General features: G+C 38.8%; 1 protein-coding gene across 1 annotated transcript in view; it reads left to right on the forward strand.

Annotated features, from left to right (window-relative positions):
- Window positions 1-21,341: 21,341 nt before the first annotated feature.
- Window positions 21,342-25,677, forward strand: part of LOC150081798 (axotactin-like) — a 638,696-nt gene continuing 634,360 nt past the window's right edge. Inside the window, exon 1 of the mRNA XM_090378896.1 lies at window positions 21,342-21,551. The gene's annotated coding sequence lies outside the window, so the exon portion shown is untranslated. The remainder of the gene's footprint in view (window positions 21,552-25,677) is intronic.

Genomic DNA, 25,677 nt, shown 5'->3' on the forward strand with positions numbered 1-25,677 from the left:
GAAAAGGGAGGAGGAAAGACAGAAAGAGAAAAAAAAACCTCTCTCCATCCACTCCACACATTTACTCCTCTAGCTCTCCACTCTTATGAACCTTTTGGCTTGCATGTCTTCAGCAGAAGACAAAAAGAAATGTATTTTGTTATTTACAAAAACAGGCCATTCAGAATGAGACTACAAACAGTACAGCTAAAGTAACTGTCAGGAGTATAATGGATATTTTAATCCAGGAATTGAGTCCTCCATCAAATAATTGGTGAAACCACACTGTCCAAGGTGACTCTCCAGGTGCGTAACTTGATACATGTGAAACTCGTGAAAAGTTTGGGTGGCCTACCTGTAGTGCTGGGTCTTCTAAACAAAATTCTATATCTTTGCAGGCTGTAATAGTGCAAGCGAGCGACAAGACAAGTTTGCATTATGGCATTTGACATCAGTTTTGAACTGGATAGTGTAAGTGGTTGTCTCTTGGGTTAATTCCACCAATCTAGTGGCAACCAATATGTTATGAAAGTTTACTGAAACTGTTCCAGAACGGCATGTTGACAGTGCTTGGAAAGTGAGGGTAGCCAGTGTATTACATGAAAAGGATCCAATTGGCCTGGTAATGTCCCCAGCAAATTTTGAACAAACCGTATGTGTCTCCAAATGAAATTGAAATTCAGAAAATGGCAAGTCTAATATTAATGGAGCTGATTGCAGCATTTTCGATGTGGGCCTGCCAGAGGGCTCAATTTATAGTTGGTGAAAAATCTGTGTTTTTGGGAGCTTATTGATTTTGCTAGCTACCATTTGTTCTAAATAGGATGTGCTTTTTCTGGTATCTGACTTTTTCTTCTAGTATTGGCATTGTATCATGTGGTCATCAAAAATAAGCTGTTTTGAGACACTATAGTTCGCTTGGGTGTCTCCTATTTCTCCATATTTTAGTCCAGAAACCAAGGCTGCTTGATCCAAGTAAACTTCGCTACTATCACCCACTTGCAAAATCAAATGGTGTTCAAGAATATTGGTGGGTTGATCGAATGTACCTAGGACTTGAATTTCAATCTTGTTTCGAGTGATGGCAAAATTTTTTAATGATATAGTTTCAACAGTTTCATTAGCACGTGTTTGAACTTTGACTATGTACCTGCAAAGAACTCCTTCAATTTTTCGAACTTTGTACACACGTGTAAAGTCAGGAACTAGCTAAACTCAATAATGTAAACAGGGCTGACTATCAATAATAAGACAATTCGATGCACTATCTCCTGCAATACAATTTGTGATTCCCGGCCAGCTCAACAATTCTTTTGTTATTGCTTCAAAGCAGTAGTTCCTACCATAATTCAACCCCCATGCACCGAAAGCATTCTGAGGGCAAGCCACCTGACTAATGAGATGCAGTTCCGTGGGGAAAGTGTAATACATTCGTGTTGTCTACCAGTGACACTGTACTTGTTTAAACGTTAGCTGCAACTAGAAAAGTGTCTGTTGGGTGTCAGAAATGAACCATAAACATTGCTTGTAATCCAAGTTAAGCAAAGTCACATGTACTTTAGTGGAGATTTTACATGGCTGTGACAGGTCAGCTTGGCATTCTTTTATTTTGGCATGAAGAATCTGGTGGTTGGTGCATGTAGATTCAACTATAAGTATAAGTGTTGACAGACATAAAAGAATCTGCACGGGTGTGACTCGCAAAAGTGGTCTCGGCTCCATAGGGATATGTTCTTCCAAATATTCTTGCACTCTTCCCGTGGTGGTTCTTACTGCTGTACTGGCAGAAAGGCCTGCCAGGCTTGTGAAACGCCAGGCAATACGAAACATTCTCCATAAGGCACTAATGAGCATAAAAAAAACCCTTGACTGTTAGTGCTACTGATTTGATGATGAATTTGGAGTACCAAACAATCACTGCAGCCAGGATACCCAAAATTATGTATATTATATAAGACACAATAGTCTGATAAATAATCAACACAACAGTGTCGATTATTTATCACCTCCCAACAAAAAATGCAAACCAACCTCTTACACTCATCTCTTCCTGACAAATGTATGGTACCTTGCACCACCTTTCCTAGTTGAGATACAAAGAGAAACTTCAGTGGTCCTGGGGTTAACAAGAATTCATGTGGTACCTCTGCCTGTAAAGTTCCCTATCAATCACAAAAGTTCTTTCGTTGCCGAACTTCCTTATTATCAATGTACCTTTTTCCAAAGTGGTAAACACTGGGTCTGTGAACATAACCTCCAGCTCCTGTTCTTCAAAATGGGCCTGTTCTTCAGATAACACATCTCACATGTCTAACTTAGTCCACAATTTCCATTGGTGGTGTCAAACACATTCTATAGGATACGATTGGTGGATTCCTCACTGTCTGTGATCTGCACTCTACCAGCCATGTCTATGACACGCACAGGAAGCCTGCCGATTACATTCCACTTCGTAACAATATCCAAGACTTGCTTTGCAGCCTTCTCGGTTACATTCACAGCTTTCGCCATCTCTTAGACAATGATAAATGGCTGAAGTGCCATTCTCTTTCAGAGACTGTTTCAGCAAAAAATACGCCAGTGGAATCAAGGTGCCATTTTCAAGAAGAATTCTGGACACCCATTGCTTCGGGCAATCTCCACAGTTCATGATGGAACAACTGTTCTGTGGAATAAATCTACGTAGAGATGCCGATTGTTTAGTCATTTCACATATGTATACTCCATGTTTCACCTGACATAATTCAATATCAGTCTGACAAAACAAAAAGAATGTTCCTAGGATCATCATCCTCAACAAATACTTTAACTTGAGCATCGCATTTGTTTCAGTACATGAAAGCCAACCTATAAAGAAAAAAAAACTATCACTCTTGTGTGCCTCTGCTAAACCTAAAATTGACTCTTTCTCCTTACGAACATATAGATTTTTCTCAAAAGAAACTCGATTGTGAGTCTCCTCTTCAATTAAGTTCCTCCTCCTTCTTCAGAGTTTCACTCTTACCCTTTTCCTTTTTTTTTTAATCTCTCCACGCATCTCTCATAAGACCTGCCAAATCGAAGCCTTTGTCATTACTCGGTGCCTCCAACCTCGCAGCAAGTGAACCTCCCAGCATCCATTTAATAGTCCTATCCACCCTACTCAGCTGTTCAACTGGGTCTACACTTCTTTGTTCTTCACTATTTTGATCTGGAGGTTCACTCCTTTGTACCTCCATTCCGTAAGAACTACTCTGTTCTGTTTCCGCTCTTCTATCAGAAGCTGATTTGGGAATTATCACTTCATTTTGTGATGGGGGAATAAGGGTTACTACATGCAGGGTATAAGTCACCCAACTGCAACTGTGCAAATTATAGTCATGTCTGGGCTGGTCTATGAGTGGTTTCACCGAAATCGTCCTACCGCCCAAGCTCTGCTTGCCTTACTCGATTCTCATTTGGGAAAGTGGTCAAAGGGCTTGGTTCGGGGATGGATGCAGTTTTATTTGGCTGCATCACCACAGGTTTGAGGTCTATGGGTGGGATCCAACCACACTCCTCCACTATTGGGTCATTAAAGATCCATGTTTCCTTTGGTACTGTCTCTATACAAGATTGATCTTGTAAGTCACTGTCCTCTGAGTCTTCTGACTCTTCTATTCTAAGTTCGGGAAAAACTTTTCGATCAACAACTTTCATCAATCGGTCTACATGCACTATCTACCTGTCTCTTGTGTTATACAAATTCTGTATTTCGTAGTTTACTGGCAAACTCTGACTGATTACGCAGTAGGGACATGAGCTAAGACGAGCTAGCTTCTTCGTGGTACCAACTTTCACCTTAGGGATAAAAATATAAACGAGATTTCCTACATGGATATCATTATCTACAGCTACTGCTGCTCTTTGTTGTTCTTGTTTCTGCACTGCCTTTTCTAAATCTCATAAGTTCATAAGTTCTCCTTAGGCATGCACACATCTGTTCAGAATAATTTTTCAATGATGAATAAGTTTGCCTCTCCTTAGAATGCCATAAGTCTGAAGGTAACACTAAATCTCTGCCATATATTAAAAAGTTGGGGGATTCCTTTGTCATGCTGTGAGTGGCAGCATGGTACACAGCCACTGCCAGAGGAACCATCATGTCCCAATTTGATTGAGAATCATTCACCACATGTGACAAAATATTTGCCAAAGTACAGTTTAAACATTCAGCTTTCACATTACGCTGAGGGTAAAAAGATGATATGTGAAGTTGGTGGATGTTCAGCTTCTCACACACTTGCTGTAGCAGTGAAGACATAAAATTCGTACCCTGATCTGTTAATGTGTACTTGGGAATTCCATGTCTTTTATCGCGTTATTGACAAAGGCTGTGGCAACTTCATCCGCTTTCTGAGTCTGGAGTGGAATAACTTCGGCATAGCAGGTAAAATTATCCACTGCTAACAACAGGTATTTATTTCCTCTAAGTGACATTGGGAGAGGTCCTAATATGTCCAGGGAGACTCTTACCCAGGGCGAGTTCTCAACTGGGACTCTCATCAGGGCTGCTTTAGCTTTTGGGTTCCAACCTTTACATTCCATGCATGATGTACATGACTCAACATAATTTTTGACATCACTGTACATGCCAATCCAAAAGAAATCTTTTCCGATTTTTTCCAATGTCTTCTGTAGTGCCAAATGTCCTCCACTGAGAACATTATCATGGCATGACTTCAACACCTCTACCTTCAATCCAGCTGGGATGACCAACTGTTCATTTGGCTTGTCATGTGTGGCTCCAAGGTCAGATAGAGGGCAGTGATACAAAGTTCCATCCTTACTCAAATAGAAAGAATCCGGTATTTTTGACGACGGGTGGAGTGCATCCTCCAACTGTTCAATTAACTTCTGCAGCATAGGATCTTCTATCTGCAGGGTTTTAATTAGAGTTCGGGTTGGCTGATGTGGCACTATCAGCGATTTCTGCATTGCATCAGTTGATATGGGAGCAACTACCTCAGTTATTTTTGATCTCTTTGGCCTTTTCTGTTTTTCATCTGTCTCCAACACAGGTCTCGAAAGAAAGTCTGCATTTGAATGTACTTTACCAGGACAGTTAACAATTTTATAATCGTATTCTTGTAACAGCATACTCCAACGTGCCAGGCGATGTGAGCGATTTTTCAGATGAAGTAGATAACTCAATGGTTGATGATCTGTTATCAGTGTGAATTGGTTGGATACCAGAAAAGGTCTGAACTGCATCACTACGAAAACAATTGCCGAAGCTTCTTTTTCTGTAGTGCTATACATTATCTCTGATTTCTTTAATAGTCTGGAAGCATAGGCAACTGGCTGTCTTGAATTTTCATCCACTTGTAATTCTAAACACGCAGCAACATAATAAGACGATGCATCAGTAGAGAGGATGAATGGTTTAGTGAAATCTGGATAGACTAACAAAGGTTCAGTTGTCAAGGCTGTTTTTAGTTGATCGAAAGCCTGCTGCGTGGAACAATCCCAAACAAAAGGTGTTTCCTTCATCGTGAGCAGCGTGAGAGGGTGCGCAATTTCACAAAAATTTGGAAAAAATTTTCTGTAGAATCCTGCCATTCCAAGGAAAGATCGGACCTGTTTGACTGTCCTCGGAAGACTACAATCTCAAATCGCAGCAATGTTGTCTGGGTCCGGGCGAATGCTTTCCAAACTGGCTAAGTGGCCAAGATATCGTAACTGTTCCTTCAAAAATTCACATTTCTTAGGCTTCAACTTCAGATCATATTCTCTTACACACTGGAAGACTTTCGACAATTTCCCAAGGTGAGAATCGAAGTTTTCTGAAGCGAAAATAATGTCATCTAAGTAAGCAAAAATTGACTGCTTTCCCAAGTCCTGTAATACCAAGGACATCGCTCATACAAACGACGAGGAAGCGTTTTTCAAACCATATGGCATTCGGGAAAATTCATACAAGGATTCACCAGTGGTAAAAGCGGTTTTGTGACGATCGGCAGGGTGCACCTCAATCTGGTGAAATCCTGATTGCAAATCCAGCAAAGTGAAACATCTCACCTATCCGAGAACTTGTAAAATTTCTTCCATATTCGGAATAGGGTAGTTATCGGCAATCGTTTTTGCGTTTAATTTACGAAAACCAATACAAAGACGGTACATTTGATCCTTTTTTTAACAAGAACAATCGCTGCTGAGTATGGCGAACAACTGGGTTCAATGATATTCAACTCCAAAAGTTCATTCACCTGCCTTGGCATTTCATCTTTCAGTAAAAAATGGACTCTATATGCTGTTTGCTTTACTGGTATGTTGTCAGTCAATTTAATTATGTGCTTAAACACCTTTGAATTGCCAAGTTGAAATAGAGTTTTGGCGAAAATGTCTCAATATTCGTATAACAAATCTGACAATTTGTGTTTTTGATCACCTGTCAGGTGATCCAAATCAAAATCTTGTAAAGTTACAGGAGATGTATTTCTATCATCCCCTTTCTCATCTGCACGAACAACTATGTTATCATTAATACTTTCAAGATTAGCTATCATCATTCCTTTTGGGAGGTGAAGTGGTTCGGCCGTCAAATTAGCCACAAGAACTGAAATCTTCCCACCTGAACTTATTTTTTCTACTGGACATCTAACTGCCAGATCTTCCCTACTTAGGTTAGAGTTAGGCTCTGTTAACACAAGTTGTTCAGTAGCAGCAGCAAAGTGATTGCAAAAAGCCATTACTACTCGCTCTGAATATGCTGGAATCAATTGCTTACTGGTTAATCTGGCTACAGATGGTTTTGAGTTCAAAAACCGTCCCTGACACCATCTTCCCTTAAGCAAATTTTCAATGGAACTTTCAACTGAGCGTATTATTCCTTTACCTAAGTCTATTACGAACGAAAATCGCCTTAAAACATTTAATCCTAATATCACATCGTATTGCCCTTTAAAATTTTCTGAGGCTACCAATAGATTCTCCTGAAAAGTTGCGTTATCCAATTTAAGATTTGCTGAAACTGCAGTATGGATTGGAACTACGTAACCTGAGACACCAGTCATGGTCAAGTCTGGAGATCTCGGATTGCACGATTTATCATGCTTGATCTTATTAAATACATTCGTGGACATCAGCGTCACACTAGCTACTGTATCAATTAAGAACTTGGCCTCAATGTTCTGAACATAACTGGAAATTAATGGTAATTTCGCATCATTATCTAGAATATATACTCCCTGTTGTATATTTTTACCATTAGCATTTAATTTGCTAACTTTGTTCAAATTTTGACAAGGGGGGGACAGTTCTACAACGATGATAATCCCCTTTATTCTATCTCTGTCAGAAATACCTATCTCTATTTCACTTGTATCCGGCCTGATTTACTGGTTTTCCCAAAATCGGTTTAGGATGTGTCTGATCACAAGCAGACTCATTTCTACATATTCCCCTTCTTTCCCTTGTATAGGAATTCAAAATACCTCTGTTTTGTTCATTGTGATATGTTCTATTTGCATTATTACCTCAATTTCCATTAAAATTACAACCTTGTCTGTTAGTATGGGGGGGTCCAAATTTTGGTAACGGAGTGTATTTGCATGTTCCGTGACTCGGGCATGGGCGAGTCGAAGGATTCGGCACCAGGCAAGAGCTATAAGAGCAGCCACAACAGACGCTATCATTTACCCCACGCTCTGCACTGTCAGCGGGAATTTTGCGTACATACCTCCTTGCATAGCATTTAATAGAAAGGTCACTGCCCTCTGTTCTGACATCACTAGCATCGCTTCGCCTGTTGGACGGTGAATACTGGATGCCAAGCCCTCCGCATTGGGGGAGAGAATGATTATCGCTCTGGTGCTGTCTTGTTACTTTAACTGCCTCAACTTGCCCTTCTGAGCAATTACGGGTAGCAGTGTCTATTGTTAATGCATGAATGGATTGTTGTAAACCTTCAATCTGGTCTTGCAAAGGTTCTAAAATATTTTTAAAATAGTTTTCCTGCCGACTAAAGTCTTGGCTGCTGTGATTTTGACTAGATATAACATTAATTGGTCTATGTTTTGTGTCTGTGAGAAGATCATTCGTTTCCTCTCGCCTCATGGTCTTAACAGCTTGTGAGAAGGTTAAAGGGTTGTGAGAAAGAACCAATCTTCTAATTTAATTCGAAATTCCCCTGAGAAATTGAGCCAGCATCACCTGATCAAAAATATTTAACGTTTCCGGTGAGTTACTTTCCATTTTAAAAGCCAAACTGGCTAAGTTCTGGTCACTACCACTATAACTTGCTATTGTTTCTTCAGGCCCTTGAACAGCGGTTGCAAACTGATGTAAACATGTTACAATTGGTGCTGTTTTCTCGAACTGTGCCACGACTACATTTTTGAATACTCTATAGTTCTTTTCTTTGTGTAATTCAGTCGATTGTGCAAGAAAATCTGCGGCAACAGAACGAAATTTCGCCCTACAGACCGCTATCATTTTTGAGGTCTCGCCAAAATGCTCATTTCTCCTATGCTTTCTAAAGTTTCAAAAAAATATTGAACAGATGTCCCTTCATCCGGTTTGCCAAAGACTGGTACTAGTCCAAGGTAACCCGCAACATTAGCAAAATGAGGCCTACTAGTTTTGGACAAAGACTGTCTGCTGGGTCCCAAAAAATGGATCTGAATTTTCTAAACCTGAAGTCTGTGGACTCTGCTCTTCCATCTTGTATTTATTAAAATCTGTGTAAGATTAGTGTCCCCCAAGATGGCGTGAACTTACCTTCCGTCGAGCTGAAACCAAATTATAACGTTAGTACTCAGCAATTCTAAAACAAAAAGTGTTTCAACATATAGCAACTCGTTTTCTTTTTAATTTTCATAAATTTTCTAGGTCAAAACATTACAAGTTGCTGACTGTTGTTCTAAATGTGTGCTTCTGAAGACGTCTGTGTTATTTGTATTGCTGAAAAATAAAAAAGATGCCTATAACTATTCTCTGCACACATAAAATATCAGTGCTATCACTTATTCTTTTCTAACCACCGCAATAGCTCCTTAGTTTAATTTTCTGTTCTCTGATTGATCCTACTGGCACTTTGCTACTCAGTCTACAACAATCAGGATCGTTCCTGGGCATTCATGACAATTGGTTTTTCATCCTGCAAAATTACGCTTCAATCCTGGTCACAGTTAAGCACCAGTGTTCCACAGGCTCCTTCTGTTATAGCGTGTGCACTTACCCATGTGCTGCTGGTTCAGTCTTGCCGTCAATCGAAGCTCTCTGTGAATTATTCAACTGCCGGTAAGAACGCCCGCTAATATTTGTATGCAGAAACCCTGGGTTTCATATGATAGTCCAGCTTAACTATGGTTCAAAATCAATGGTCTACTCAGTGAATTATGTGTAGCAGAGAAATGTCACTAGCCAAAATAATCAACAAAACGAGGTTTATTATACACATAAGTCATACAAATAGTTACAAAGAATCCGGTCAAAGTTTTAGCATAATTGGCAAATGATTGTTTGGAAACTGACTGAATAGCAGGTGTAATCTTCCTGCTAATAGTATCACAATTTTACAGTGTTCTTCATGTTGGCACTTCCACCATTACTCTCACGAGTACTCACAATGGCTGGTGTACAACTATTCTACTGCTAGAATAGGGAAGTATGTCAATTAAACAATTATTACAATTAGTATTTTTGACAACTAGGTCATTAAGTTTCATTACCTGTTAAATTCTAATTACTAAAAGTAGATAAACAATTGTCAGAATGTATCTATGAGAAGAGAGGTCAGTGGGTATGGATAAATTAAAGGAGGTGGGGGGGGGGAGTAGGATTAACTTTGAGTAGTCGGGTTTGGTTTGTTCTAAAAAATGCTAGTTAACTTACCAACAAACCTTTGTACCTCTGCATTTCTGGCTTTGGCTCTTTGCTCCATTAATACAGTTTTTGGGAATACCTGTTCAATCGACAAGATCTGCGATCTTTCTCAGTTTTCTTTATGTGGCACTCATTAAGGCTATGTTGACTACACTTGGCTTCTAGAAAACTCTTCGACTCTGTGAACTCTTAAATATCATCCACCGACTTTCAAATCTCCTTTCACAAATCTGCACGCTCCAAAATCTAGTCAAAGAAGGTCTCGTTTTCTATCCCCTTTTCATATATATATCCTGCGTCCCCCTTCCTAAGTTTCCCCTGACCTGTTCTGATTTCACAGGTTAATTATGTGAGGCATAGAATTACACTTGGGGACTGTCAACTTTTGGGATTTGACACTACTAAAATGACATGTTATATGTAGAAGGGAAATCTCATATTTGTGTAGAGCAGTTTCTTTCGTTTTACAATCGTGGTCATCGAACATAAATCGATACACTTTTACGTATGGAATTTTGAAATGACAGTCAATGTTTATCGGATTCGATTGTGTAAGATATCATGTCTCTTGTTCTGCTTAATCACCTTTCTCCGACAATAGCCGCGTCCTCCCCTTGTCATTCTTGGGGCTATTACTGCCAGCCTGCGTGCTATTGGGAGAGGGATCTGACGTCACTAATTGACTGGACACTTAACGGATGTATAATATTTCAGTTACCACATCCCCTGGGGCGGTGCTAGTCACAGGTGCCAAAATGAAAGTGAAACCCAACAAATTCTGATGAAGTGATGCAACTTTAGTTATACAGGCCGCGGAAAAAGTATAGGTCACTTTGAGGAATAAATGCTTCTTAAAAGCAGGCGAAAGGGATAAAAATAATAGCATTTTGACATCTCTCTGAAAGGTGATGAATGGAAGGAAGGAAGTCGCATAGAAATGAAAGCATTCATAAGCCTCTTGATTAATCCTGGTTCACTCAAAGCATGTCAGGAACCTATTGTAGAATTATGGAGCCACAGAAATCCTGCATTGCAACGTGTGATTTTTTTTCTGCAACCACGACATGCACTAGAATGAAGGATTTGCTTAGAGTCATACTATTTGACAATATAGAGAGGGGAGTAGAGAGTAAGTTAGCATCGATTGAGGATATATTCCACACGTTTGTTTTGAATTGTAAAACAGTGCTTATTCCGAGTGGTGACATACATTGATGAGCAAATTGTCCCATTCTGTGGCTGGTGTCCATTTCTTGTTTATATGAAATCCAAACCAGCCAGGTATAGGATATATGGACCTTTAGTAATGTAGAAGATTCTTATTGCTGGAACGTGGTCTGCACAGTGGTATTGTCATCGTCCTCCCCACACTGGGTGGAAAGGCTCGGGTTCGAATCCCGTCGATGACGCGAGGGATTGACAGGAATTTAATGGGCTTTTTTTTCACTCCGTGCCTGAATTAGTTAGTCTCAGACATAGATAAGGTTTTTTCCCCAAGAAACTAGGGTTTTTTCGTCCAGCAAAACCAGCAGATCGATCAAAGAACACACGCAATTTACAAACGGATATATGTAAGAAATTACGGGCCGTAATATAATAATTTGAATATTTTTGAATTACTGGAACATGCAAATTTATACTGGAATGATCGATGGCGCACCCGAAAAGGAACAGGGCAAGAAAGTAGTATTAGATTTGGTAGAAGGTTTGGCTTCAGGTTATGGAGTTACCACTGATAACCTCTTTACATCTCATGCACAAGAATTATTGAATCAAAGTAAAACACTAAACAGAACTATGCGGCTCAATCGAAAAGAGGTTCCTCAAGAATTTTTCCCAAACAGAAACCGTATAGTGCACTCAACTAGTGCTGTATTTACTAAGGATGCCATAATGATTTCTTATGTTCTTAAGAAAATAGGAGCGTATTCTTACTATCAACTCAGCACTTCGATTTGAATATATCAGATGAAAAAACTGATTTCAAACCCCAAGTGATACCAGACTACAATAAGTGCAAAGGGACTGTAGGCTGTAGACACTTTTTATCGCATGGTAGGAGAATATACATGCTCTCATAATACTAAGCGTTGCCCATTGGTGATATTTTTCCAAATTCTGAATTAGGCAGCAGTCAATAGATTTGTTGTGTACACAAAAAAATACGAAGATTACGAAAGAAGTAAAACTTTTAGAAGACGCTTATTCCTTGAAAAATTAGGAATGAATTTGGTAAAACCGCTAATAGACAGGATAGGAAGGGAGGAGGGTTATGCTGTTAATTAAGAAAAACAAAATCAAAGGAAGTGCATCCAGTTGACATGGGTGGACAGTGCAATGTTTAGTCAGTCTGGTGTGACATAATCAGTGGACAAGCAAAAATGAGAGTAGGTGTGTGTTATAGGCTTAATGACTCCGAGTGCAACGAACAATTGTACAGAGAAATAGAATGGGCCAGTAATTCAGATTGTCTTATAAAGGGGGATTTTAACTTTAGAATTAGCATTAGCATTAGTAGAGGCATATGATGCAAGAAAGCAAGCTTATGCAGCATCAGCCAAAAAAAAAAAAAAACTTCCACTTCACCCCTCCGCTCGTTCGAAATACCTGTCCAGCTGAGCCTTAAATTTATTTAGGCTATCAACTTCCACAACAAGGGATGGAAGTCTGTTCCACCAACCAACTACCCACTGGCTAAAGGCAAATTTCTGCACATCTATCCTACATCTGTCTTTCCTCAATTTTAATTTATGCCCTCTCAGGTGATTATTCTGAGCAAGAGGAAAAATCCCATCCCATCAGCATTGAGCATGCACAAACCATTCAAGGCTTTATACTCCTCTATCAGATCACTTCGCCGGTGCCTAGTCTCCAGACACTGTAATTTGCAAAACTTAAGCCTTTCTTCGTAAGAGCAACCCTTTGTTCCATTCACTAAACTTGTTGCCCTTCTCTGTACTCGTTCCAGCAGCTCTACATCCTTCTTGAAATGAGGCCTCCAGACCTGTATCTTCCCAGATATTGACAGGAACTTGTGGTTGGTCACTCGCACACTAGCAAGACTTTTGTGGATTTATTGTATGATTGTTTTCTGAGCATCATGTTCGAGAGGCAACCAGAGAGGTTAATACTCTTGATCTGGTTATTAGCTGTGATTATTCGTGTATAAAGAATTTGTGGATAAAGGAACAGCTAGATGACAGTGATTACAATGTGCTGATGTTGGATTTTCTTAAAAATATAATTACCATCAGGTGTAAAGGGAAGGGTTTTTGCTTCCGTAAAGGTGACTACAGTGGTCTCACAGTTTTTAAATTGTATACAGTGGTACCAACTGATGATGTGACCAATAACAAATTCTAAAGGGAAGCATTCAAGGAACTAATCGTGGAAGCTACTAGGCTTTTCCTACCGATTAAGAAATATTGTTCAAGGTTTAGGCCTAAATGATGGTCAAATGAACTAATAAGCTCGTGGCAGAGAAGAAAAATGCACGGATGCATATAAATTATCAGGTGACACAGAAGCCTATGGCACATATAAGCTAGTCTGTAATCAGGTCAAAAAGGAGGTTAGACAAGAGAAGGCAGAGTACGAGAAATCTTTAGCAAAGGATGTTAAAAAAAAAACAGCAAGGACTTCATATAAACTCTAGGAAGGGGATGAATCAGATTGGTCCACTGTTGATAATAGTGCTCAGATAGCTGATAATCTGAGTGCGTATTTTATATCTATATTCACACATGAGGAGTTATTAAGAGAGGAAAATACCCGAAGTTTATCAAACTGTGCTTAATGATTTTCTTATAAATGAGAACAAAGTGGAGGAGAAATTGTTGAAGTTAAACATAAGAAAGGCACGTGGGGTGAATGGGATCTATCCAGTTATATTAACGAGGCAAAAAAGAAAGTAAGCAAGCCCTTAGCCATAATTATGAGAGCTTCCTTGGACTCAGGGGGAGTCTCCACGAACTGGAGATGTGCAAATATATTCCCAATTCACAGAGGGGGATCTAAGGGTGACACAAGTTATTCCAGACCACTTAGTTTAACTTCTGTTCTGTGGAAAATAATGGAGTCACTGGTTAAAGGTGCATTGCAGAATCATCTAGGAAAGACTGCAGTAATGATTCAGACACAGCATGGGTTTGTTAAGGGAAAGTCTTGTCTGACAAATTTGATTGGATACTATGATGTGGTTATATCGTTGCGCATGGAAGACTATTGTACAAATTGGAGCAGTATGGCATTAAGGGCAAAATGCTGCTATGGATAAAGGAAGGTTGAGTGGGAGAAAACAGAGTCGTAATCAATGGACACTGCTCTTCATCGACTAATGTTATTAGTGGAGTCCCCCAGGGTTCTGTTTGGAGCTCACTGGTTTGTATATTTATCAGTGATATTGATGAAGGTATATCGGGCTTAATGTCGAAGTTTGCAGATGATACAAAGGTTGGCAGGATTTTTAATGACAGTAATGGCAGCGTGCTACTGCAACAGGATCTAGAAAATTTGGGCAGATGGGCTGAGAAGTGGCAACTGAAGTTTAATGTTGACAAATGCAAAGTACTGCATATGGGTAGAAGTAACCCCAGAGAAACATACCAACTGTGTGGTACTACTCTTAAGTTGGTAGAAAATGAAATAGATCTGCTAGTATTTGCGCAGTCAGATATGAAGTTTTCTGAGCAATGCAGAGAGGCTGCCAGAGCCGGTCATGGGGTATTGACAATGATATACAGGAATTTTTCTAGTAGGGAAAAGGAGGTGATTATCCCTTTTGTATAAGTCAATGGTCAGGCCACACCTTTCGTATTACGTACAGGTCTGGAGACCTTATTTTAGGAAGGATGGAGAGTTTCGTGAGCGTGTACAGAGAAGGGCAACAAGATTGGTGAGCGAAACGAAGGGGTCCTCTTACCAAGAAAGGCTGAAGTTCTGTAAATTACAGCGCCTGGAGACTAGGCATCTACGAGGTGATCTCATTGAGGTGTATAAGGCCTTGAATGGGTTGAACACGCTGTGATTCTGAAGGGATTCTTCCGCGTGCTCAAATTACGAACCTGAGGGGGCATAAATTCTAATTGAGGAAAGTTAGTTGTAAAATATTTGTGCGGAAATTTGCTTTTAGCTAGCGGGTAGTTAATTGCTGGTACAAACGTCCATATGTCGTTGTAGAAGTTGATAGCTTAAATAAATTCAAGGAGGAACTGACAAACATTTAGAGGGAATGGATGTGTGAAATTGTTTTTTTTTTTTTTTTTTTTTTTTCATACGCTTGCTTTCTTGCATCACATGCCACTATTACTATAGCTGCGCGTTCTCAATAAACGGATACCGAAATACATTAAAAATGCTATTAGTATGATTTTGGAAATTGAGAACGCCAAGGATAAACAGGAATGAACCGTGTGTGCAAAATAAAACACCCGGAACTGGTGCGAAACGCGGTCACTGTACTGTGTGCCCCAGGAACTTTGATAAGAAAACCATGAAAAAATGTAGGGAGTGTAATCGTTTCTTTGCAGGAACAATGCCACTGTAATGAAGTCAACAATGACGCAATAACCAGAACAACTGATTTCAATTCAGTGGAATGCATATTTACCGAATCTAGTTAAGGTTACAGGTTTCGTTACCAGGATTTAAACTATGTTTGATTTTATTTTTTATGTGTTATTTCTACTAATAAACGTTTAATGTAGCTTTGTATTGCGTTTTATTTGGTATTCTTAGTAAATAGAAAATATTTATTGCTGTGGTCACTTAATGATCCCACCTGGTCGTACGCATTATGTTTTTGACGTGCTTATCAGAAGGTTAATATAGAATTGATTGTTATTGTTTGACAACAACATGATTAATTTTATATAAAATTAACTGTTACTCGTGTAATTAATATAAATAGCTCATTGTGATAACACTAAACTTTATTTAATATTTTATATATTTATAAAATTTTATAGTTTATCTTTTAAAGATAAATAAAATTCCATATAAATTATGAAACTACTTTAATTCACGAAATGCCTACCGTCAAAAGAAATCTCTGACAAAGACTACGAGCACATTATTTAAATAACATTTTGTTTTTATTTATTTGTCAACTATGAGCAAATATTCTCTCCGTCCATGAACAGCTTGGGCGCTCTCTCTCTCTCTCTCTCTCTCTCTCTCTCTCTCCACTAAGATGAATAGGACACCTAACTTAAAATACGTCCCATTTTTCAGTTAGGTGCCTCGTTGTCCACAAAGATGAAACGGGGTGCGAAAGAGCCCGTATGTTCCAACCGTATCATTTTCTTAAGAAGTTAAATTTTGTTACACGTGAATTTCGTAAATAATATTTTTTTAATTTTGTTTTTTTATTATTTTAAATGGCGTTGGTGAAGGTTGATTGCTCAACAGGAAATATTCGTTGACACATTTTGGAATAAATAAATGATGATCTCTTATATCTGTAACATTCGCTGTTATAAGACCTATATGGAGAACGTTTCTGCTTAAAAGTACTTAATTGCTTTGAGCTACGCCACTAAACACTATATTTTCTTGGAAAATTTGTTTTCCAAGAAAATATAGTTTTTAGTGCAGCGTGTAGCTATGCGTTTATTTATTTTAAATAAACAAAATATAAACGCAAATTTGTGTTTATAATTTGCATTATAACGCAAATTATGTGTTTATAATGCTACCCCTTCCTGTCAATGTTATCAGTTTGTGTGAGTGTAAATTCAGACTGAATGTAAAAACCGTTAAAGTCATTTGATATGTAAAATTGACAAACTTAACGGTGCAGATTTTTATTGATCAGACAAAAAGAGGTTCAATAAAATATGATCGAATAAAGCTTTTGGCTCCCGATTTATTTTATTGCAAAATTCCTGAAATATATGAAGTAATTGGTTTACGATAAATTAAATGTTTTCTTTTTTTTTTTAAATGAGACATTTGTTTCATTTTAAGAGCACACATTAACTTAAACGAAATGAAGTTCTAAATGGCTCGGGTTTTTTCTCAAAGGTTTTTTTTTTTAAATTGTCTTAGATTTCAGGTTTTGAAACTCATTTTGTCCGGATTGTGACCGTCAGTATCTGGTAAAGCTAACTAAGATGTTGATGGTCCCTTAACCCAACAACAGTAACAAAAATTTTGTGTAGGATTTGGGAATAGAAGAAAAGTAACCTTTCCTTAAAACTAAAAAAGTTGGCAGTTATGTAGTTTGCCTCCATGTAGCATCATCTCTGAAAAGCTGTAACGTTTGATGAAGCTAGTGGTACATTTTCAGTTTCGCCCAAAACCTGATAGTTCTCTGTTCCACAAATTTTTCGTTCATCTTCAGAACATTACTGAAACTTTGTTTTCGCAAAGCATTACTGATATACGCTATACTTCCATTAAGATAAGAAAATACCGATGGCAAAGTTCGAGCCGGCTGCACGAACGTTGTCACTAGTCGAATTCTTTTTGGTTGTGTTTCGAAAATGCAAAATTTTTCTACGACTTCCTTTGGAGACCAACGAGAACTCCACATGAAGAATGCCAGGCATTTCCGTTAACCAGCGAGTATGATTCGAACTGTAAATGTTACTCTTTATAACTAAAATTTATTACCGACTAAGCCATATATGCCATTTAGTACGGAAAGTGTTATCTTGCACGCAATAACCTTCTTCGGAATAGCAGTCAAGCAATGAAAGTGCGCGAAACATTGTAATGGACAAACAGATAAAACTGTAATAATTGAAATTATTTGTACACAGGCAGCAGCAGCAGCTCACACCTGCATCACTTTGAACAACTTGCATCACTTTCTTGTTTGGAGGTACGAAACATTTGTACACTGGTGTGCAAAACTTAAGAACCAACACTATTTCTAAAGGTTACAACCACAAAATCTTTACTTAAGGTACTCTTTACTAATAAGAGTAGATTCAGTCTCAGCAGCGATTCTGGACGTTGGCACACGGTATCACCCCGCAAACATCACTGAAAGGGATCGATATGGCGGTCGAGGTGTTCTCGTCTGGGAAGGCGTTATCTTGGATGGACGTACACAACTCCAGATACTGGAAGGCGGTACTGTAACCGGTGCACTCTACTGCGCTGAGGTAATCCTTTCCCATGTGCGTCTGTTCCAAGGTGTCATTGGCCTCGAGTTCGTGTTTATGGATGATAACGCCACACCCCATCGCATTGCAGCTCTTGATATGCTTATGGAAAGTGAGGACATTGTTTTTATGGATTGGCCTACCCGTTTTACGCCGATCTTAATTCCATCGAACATATCTGGGACGCTCTAGGGAGAAGCCTAGCGGCACGTCCACACCCACCAGAAAATGTTCACCAGCTGAAGATGGCGCTGACAGAGGAAGGGACGATGTTACCGCAAGAACTTATCAACAACATCGTTCTAAGTATGGACAGGCGGTACAAAGCCTGCATCGACATTAGGGGGTGGCCATATCTCCTACTGAGGACCACCTCTTCCCTTTGTTCCATCTTTGGCAGTGATGTATCTGCATCATGGCAGCCAGTACTATGTTGCTATTTTCGAATAAAGTCCCTCTGTACCGGTTTGTTTTCGTTGTTGTATCGGTGCTGTTTCCTTCATTTCTGTTCCTCACGAGGTTCCTTTGGTATGCTTTTCCCGTATCCAGGCCACTCCTATGAGAAGCTACAGGTGAAAACCTGACTGGTCCTTAAATTTTGCACACCAATGTAGTTTTTGTGACCACATTAAAAACGGATGATATCTGTATTATTGCTTCTCAGACATCAAAGGACCATTTCGATTTAATTTACAGCATATAAGCTTGGAAAGTTTAAAAAAACGTAAAAGAAATTGAGAACTTCATAAGTTCAGTAACGTAATGCAAAGATTCCTCTGTATGGGCTGGGCTGGGCAGGGAGAATGCGAAAATTTTAACATTTTCATAGACTAATTTGCGTGCTTGAAAAAATGAATCAGCTGACTATCAAGTACTCATCTGCCCCCATCATCACTAGAGCTTGCTCTCAATGCATCTGGCTGCGTGGCGGTATTACCAGAATATATTGATTTTTCACAGGATGCAGTGACCCTTGGCTACTGTTATCAGGATATTTATGTTAAGCATAGGCAATCTGAGGCTTTATTTAACAAGTAGATTTTGAGACTGAGAAAAATCGCGAGTTGGGACTGAACTTGGCAGCGGCTGGAATTTTGCTGAGACACGATAGGAAGGAGTTGAGGGCGAAGCCTCGTTAATCAATCAATTAATCCCTGGAGAATATTGGGAAAAACGCAAGGGGTAGAATTTTTTTTAGCATGGCCAGCGCATAGTAACGGAAGGGACTATATTTATAGACAGGATACACTTGAATGGGAGAAGTAAAAGAATACTTGCTGGTGCTATCAGTGGTGTGTGTGTTAAGCCAAAGAAGTTAAGGCTACGAGGTGCCAGTGTATATTGTCTATAAATTGTGTCTATTCTTCGGTACTTCTGCTGTGTTTTGGACAAACACCCTGGTTTCCGGGAGACAAATCTTGCGACCCTCGCCTGAGACCGACTAACTCAGCCCATGTTGTGAAATAAAAACCCATAAAATATTGACAGGATTCGAACTTGTGTCTTTTCTACCCAGTGTGGGAAGACGGTTATGACTGTCAGAGCGATCACGACTGCGATACCGCGAGTGTCTGATGCTATCGAGGCAAGGTTAGGCGGATCGAAAAACTGCTATCTTGGAGAGAAGCTGGAAATATGCAAAATAATATTTTAATGATGGCCATAAGCAGAGATGGAATTGATTTCTTAGACTGCTTCTATCGGGACATCCAAGAGCCAGGGAGGAATTACAAGGCCTTGCAGAGAAAATCAACAAGACTAGTTGTGAGTCACAAACTATTCTTACCAAGAAAGACAGCGCTCTTTAAATTGCAGTCTCAAAACTAGGTACCTGCGTGGTGATATAGCGAACTGTATAAGGTTTTAAAATAGTTTAATAAAATAAAGGCTGTGGTATCGTTGCTCTTTCTTAAGTAATACTCATATAAATAATAAAAAATAAAAAAATGGATGCAGAATAAATGTGCAAATGCGGAAATTGCCCCTTCATCAAGAGAATAATTGACTGTTCGTGTTGTGGTAATGAATGGCTTGTGGTCGAATAAATTTGAAGGATTGGACACATTATTAGAAGGAACGGGGAAATTACTTATGCGCGTGTTTCTCTATAAGCTTGCTTCTTTGCATCGTTCTGCGAATACTACTAATATAGATTACCCAAACTTTGTCAATAGGTTTAAATGTCCTCAACAGCTGGATCCCAATTGATCTGGTGAATCCAGTGCAAAATCGTGAGAAAACTACTGAAGTAGATAAAATGAGTTCCTAATAAATATGAATCCTTAGATTACGATGCTGATATTTGGGACCCTTTTTTAATAAAAAAAATATTAATGGTATAATCTAATTTGTTTAATTTAAGTAATATTGAATCAGACTGAATACACTTTTTAGTGATATGTAAGCTTATCGGTATTCTCCATGAATGCACTTTTATCAGTGTGCAGTGGATGGTCACGCTTATTGCAAGATATACGAGAAGTGATTGATAAGTTTGTGGCCTAGCCACGAAAGAAGAGCAGTGGTAAGAAAAACGAATATTTATTTTTCCACTTAATCTCTTCTAATGTCAACTGTATTTTTACAGCAATCTTTCAGTATTGTTATCTTTTGATTGTAGAAGGTCGTATCTTGGTTCTTCAACCAGAGTTCAGTAGCACCTGTAGCATCCTTACCGTTTTCAATTTTCATTTATTTTAAGCATTTTTCACGAATCTAAAGAATAAATTTGAAGAATGTGGGGGGAAGGTAGGAGAAGCAACTACAACTGATGATTGCAGCTATTGCCGTGTGCGACTTGTGAAATGGTGCATCGTCAGAATAAAAAGGAAGCAATAATCCAAACTACCTCACTCTTTCAAATGTACAGAAAAAAAAAACAAGAAACAAAAAGATTTTTTTTTCTTGAAATTTTGCAAACACATGTATTAAAGATATTTAATTATAATAGACAGAAGATCATTGTTTTGCACTTAAGCCATGAAATTATCAATCATCTCCTGGAGTTTGCGATAGCTCTTCTTGTACTTTATGCTCACAAGCTGAACTCTGATAAACTTAACGTTTGATAGAGCACGCGCCTTTCATATTGATCTCTGTATGGATGATTTAATAATATAAATTGTGAACCAACTCGTGCATGGCAATAACCACCAGTTCTGCTGGGCTTAAAAGAGTTGATAAATGTTCAGCGAGGCGAATGGAGTAATCACAGATACGAACCCCGCCTAAATTGCTGCACTTTGGTCTCTTTCGTCATAAGGGTGAAGAAGGTCAGTTTCAGATTGCTAAATATGTATCCGGCCCGCTACCTTATTTGGCGTGTTGTATTCCACTTCCTTCTGCTCTTATACTGGACGTGCTGCTTGGCTCTGTCCTTCGTGCTTGTTTATCTTCTTTCGTCATTTCACTCCAACAATAATGACTGTCATTCATGCTGAGGCATAATTTCTACATTTTTATCTCTTCTTGCGCCCCTCCTACAGGGCGCACCATAATTCAGAAATGGAACGGTCCGGATTTAACAGGTGAATATCTGAGCTTCGCTAACCTTTAGGGCGTTACAATATTTTTCCAGGTTCCTTGCATAAGGAGTACCGGATGGAATTATAGAAGGTATGTCTTTTAGCAATTTAATGGTTTCTTGGCTTTGTTTGTTCGTATTATTATTAGATGATCCACTTCATTCTGATCAAGATAAGGATACCTGTCTGTATGGTAAACGGAAGTAATCGTTATCCTTGTCCTTTGTGAGATCATTTTTAATTATTTTATTTACCTTTTCTTCAAGACTCAGAGGAAAATGTAACGGCATATCACGTTCATTGGTAGGAAGTAAATATGAGCGAATATCACGTACATGTTGCCCAAGACGAAAAACACAAAAATACAAGCAAAAACAATTAAAGCTCAATCCTAAATGAATACAAGAAAAAGAAATTGCATTCATCACAAGTTAATCTGAAATTAGACATTTCGAAATTAGATTGTTTTATTATTTTATTCAGTTTAGAATTTTAAACTTACCCATTTACAGCTCGCAGGTCAGAAGAATGTTTATTATTAAGACAATTTCCTGCTTCCTTATTTTAAGCATCAGTTTGTTATATCTTCAGTCCTGTTTTGTTGTTCTTATTGAAGTTCTTTTTTACATCTCATTTTCTTTTCCTTCTTTTTTATATTGCTTGTTATTTGCATCTTTTTCACCTTATTGAAAATATGTTCATATAAACTTGTTCTCAGCTTGTTTGCTGGGAACAAGTCTTTGTTCGTTCTAGGTTCTTGTGTTTCATTTCTCTTGGAATGTATTGTTTTGAAATCCATTCCTTGAATTTCTCTTTGGGTATCTAATTAGCTAATTTAGGCCGAGACTCCATCTTCAGTTTTGAATGTAATATGAATGTCAAAGTGACGAGGCTTATTTTCTGCCTTCTTCAAACCAATTAAAGATCCAACATTGAGCACTATAAATCATGCTTTTTATAGCAAGCTAGCGCAAATGAGATCTCACAGTTCATGCTTCTTCATAGTGATACTCAGCAGGTTTGTGGGAAACCCCTGGCATCGCACAGACCAGATCTCGCAGGCATAAAGGCACATCTTAATAACTTTTGGATTCCGTTTAATTTGTTTGATTGACCATTTACCCCTATAGGCCTTCTTTTTAATACTTAAGAAATGGTCTCTGAAAGATGACTTCCGGCTCAACCCTAGATCCACACGCAATGCTAATGTTTCGACTTGATTTTCAATGATATTCATTGTTTTTGAAATTTTTTTTATTGGCGGTTTCTCGCGGTTGAATTTCAGACCTATCGAATCCAGATATAACTTTTACCCAGCTAAAAATAAGAACAATCGCCTTTTTGTTACAAGCTGCGTGTTTCAAACAATTCTCTGTGTGTGTGTGTGTGCGTATAATGCAAATATTAAGACTGCATTTCCTCGGATATTCATAACTTCACAAAAGCTCAAGGAAATTACTTTAGTTAACCTTGGAGATAGCTTCCTAAATCTCTATAAACTAGGCACTTGAGGGATCTGAAGTCAGGATTATTTAGAAGATAAGTTTAGGACAGACTTTAAGCAATGCGAAGTTGTTCCTTTAAGTCGATCCACACTTCGATCACAACTGCGATTTGGCGCCTCCGTAGCCAGGTGGGAAGGAGCAGCAGTACGTAGCACATGCTTCTTGATTAGACCGGGGTTCGAGCCCGTCACCACCAAATACGGAGGATGCGGAAAGGTCAGGGAATGACTACTGCATATCCCCGGAGCAATATGGCCTTAGTTGCTAATGCTCCTTAAAAAAAAAAAAAAAAAAAAAAACAACAACTGCGATTTAACTTAACACCACAAAACCTTATGAACCGACTTAATAGGACAAAAGTGTTCCCTGGGCTACGGAACTCAACTAACAACCAACACCATCGAGTGGGTTGACTTGGATCCGCAACTCCCACTGAGAGAAGTTTCTCCAAGCTGAATACATTGAGCTATTTACGATTCCTGTCTTAATGAAAGCTGATTATACTATGAACGTTATTGATTCGAAAAGATCCTGAGCAAGAAATCCCATTTCTCTTTCGATCATTGCCCTTTTCCTTTTTTTTTTTTTTTTCCCTCTTTCTGTGGAAGGTGGAGAGTTCAATTTGAACAAATTTTTTGCTTTGGAAAATAAGACGTACGAGTCCTTACATTATTGTCCATGAAGTCTCTTCCTGCTGGTAATCAGGAGGGAGAAGAAATAGACGCATTTTCCATTTAAACATATTTTAATAAACTCCTCTTATTCTTCTACAACAATGCCAACTGTTCTTCTAAACTATTTCTTAACCTTCTTGTGCCGTGACCTCCCTATTCTAGTTTCAAAAACTGTAAATGAAATGCATGGACAAGAGAATTCAGTTTTCTAGCGCCTAAGGGCATCGAATAACGAGCTTAATCCAGGTAGATTATGAGTGATGGTCATTACCAGAGGCTTGACGTAGCCGTGAGTGCAGTAAGTGCTACTGCACTCACGCTCCTGACCACTGTAGTAGCACATGCTCTTTGAATGGACCGGGGTTCAAGTCCGTGACTGCTAAATACGATTAACATTTGTATTGATTGATTTATTGTATACTCCACTGACCTGGTGGTCGTGCTGGAGTATAAATAAGGACATTTGTATTATTGGTTCCAACTTCGAGAATATTCTCGAAGTTGGAACCAACAGTGACCATCTTAACAGTATAGAAAACACTTCTGGAAGTTTAACAATCAAAATGCTTTGAGCTTAATTTTGAAATACAGTAGGAGCTTATCAGCTTGAATCATTTTCCACCCCAATTCCGGCATTGCTCTCATATTTTAGATTGTTCCCATGGTGTTTTGTATTACTTGAATGTAGCTGTGCGTTGCAAGTATATAATCGACGTAGGGTTTGAAATGGAACGAGCGTTCCATGTTAATATTCGAGTATGTTACCAATGCGTGCGATGAACTGGAACGGCGATCGGTTCATCACAATCTGCTGGTGCGCTGTGGTCCATTCCGAGCTCTGATTTGACTCATGTACTGAATGGATCACGATGCTGAATTGGTCAAGAAATACGTCCTCCGATGACTCTATCCCATAACTCTTTATGCAGCAACTATATGGTCCTCTGCCCCTACAACACATTCCAATAAGTTCCTCAGCCTGGAATACTGGCTCTTGAAATGGCTCAACCGGCTGGCTGGCAACCAATACACTATTTTAGAGCACAAATCTATATCAATATTGAAGTCATCCCAACAAATTGTTGCAGATAACTTTCTTGCACTGGCGAGACTAATCACAGGATGCCTTGATGCCCCTGATATCACAGATCTCATTAAAACTCCCCTAATTGCTGGAAGAAGCAAAGTAGATCCTATGCTCCCGCTCAGAAACAGTTTCAACAACCTGAAAGGCCTGAGATGCATGTTCTCAGGACACACAGTAAATTTCATCAACAGTCTGGCCATTGAACTTGATAAATTCTGTCAGCAGAATTATACAGACACCAGAAACTAATGGAAAAACACAAGCCTATCATTATGATTTTCAAGAACACCAACGGAAGGAGCACGACAGGATAAATATAAAATGAAGCCGTTACTGACCCGCTCCCTTGGTAAATATTACATTAAAAGACGCCTGGCAGTGTATGCTAAGATAAACAGGAAAGAAGAAGAGATACCACGGACACCCTATACCAGGGCGCTGAGTGTAATTACAAGTGGATGCAGTGAAATTCGAGCTCCAAAAAATAAGGTTTTTTTTTGCCATTTTATTTACTTAATGGTCCTGTTATATCGTACTTTATAAGTAGCTTGATAGACCTAGTTACGTTTGCTATTTTTATTTTTAATTTAGATAGAGATTTTGTAGGTTACTACTTAATACATATGTAAAACCGTTGTTTCGTTCGAAGCTTGCCGCCATTGTTATAGTAATAGAGCGAGGGGTGGGGGATTCAAATTTTTCGTTGTGGTAAATAGGTATCTAATGTAAAACCAGATAGCGTAGTATGTATCACTGCATTTAAAAATCTATTAGTGTAGTATTAATAATTGATTACTTAAATTGATTAATCTTATTAATTTTCATCGAATTCAATCATATATCATGCCCCAAACAAGAGCAGCAAAGCAACGAACACAAAGTAGCAAGAGTGCTGTGGCTCGGGGGAGAACCGAGGGAGCCAAGAAGGATATCTTTGTGTGTGTGCTAGAA

This window comes from Mastigoproctus giganteus, chromosome 8 (assembly GCF_048544385.1).
Source record: "Mastigoproctus giganteus isolate SK-2022 chromosome 8, ASM4854438v1, whole genome shotgun sequence".
NCBI classification, from domain to species: Eukaryota; Metazoa; Arthropoda; class Arachnida; order Uropygi; family Thelyphonidae; genus Mastigoproctus; species Mastigoproctus giganteus.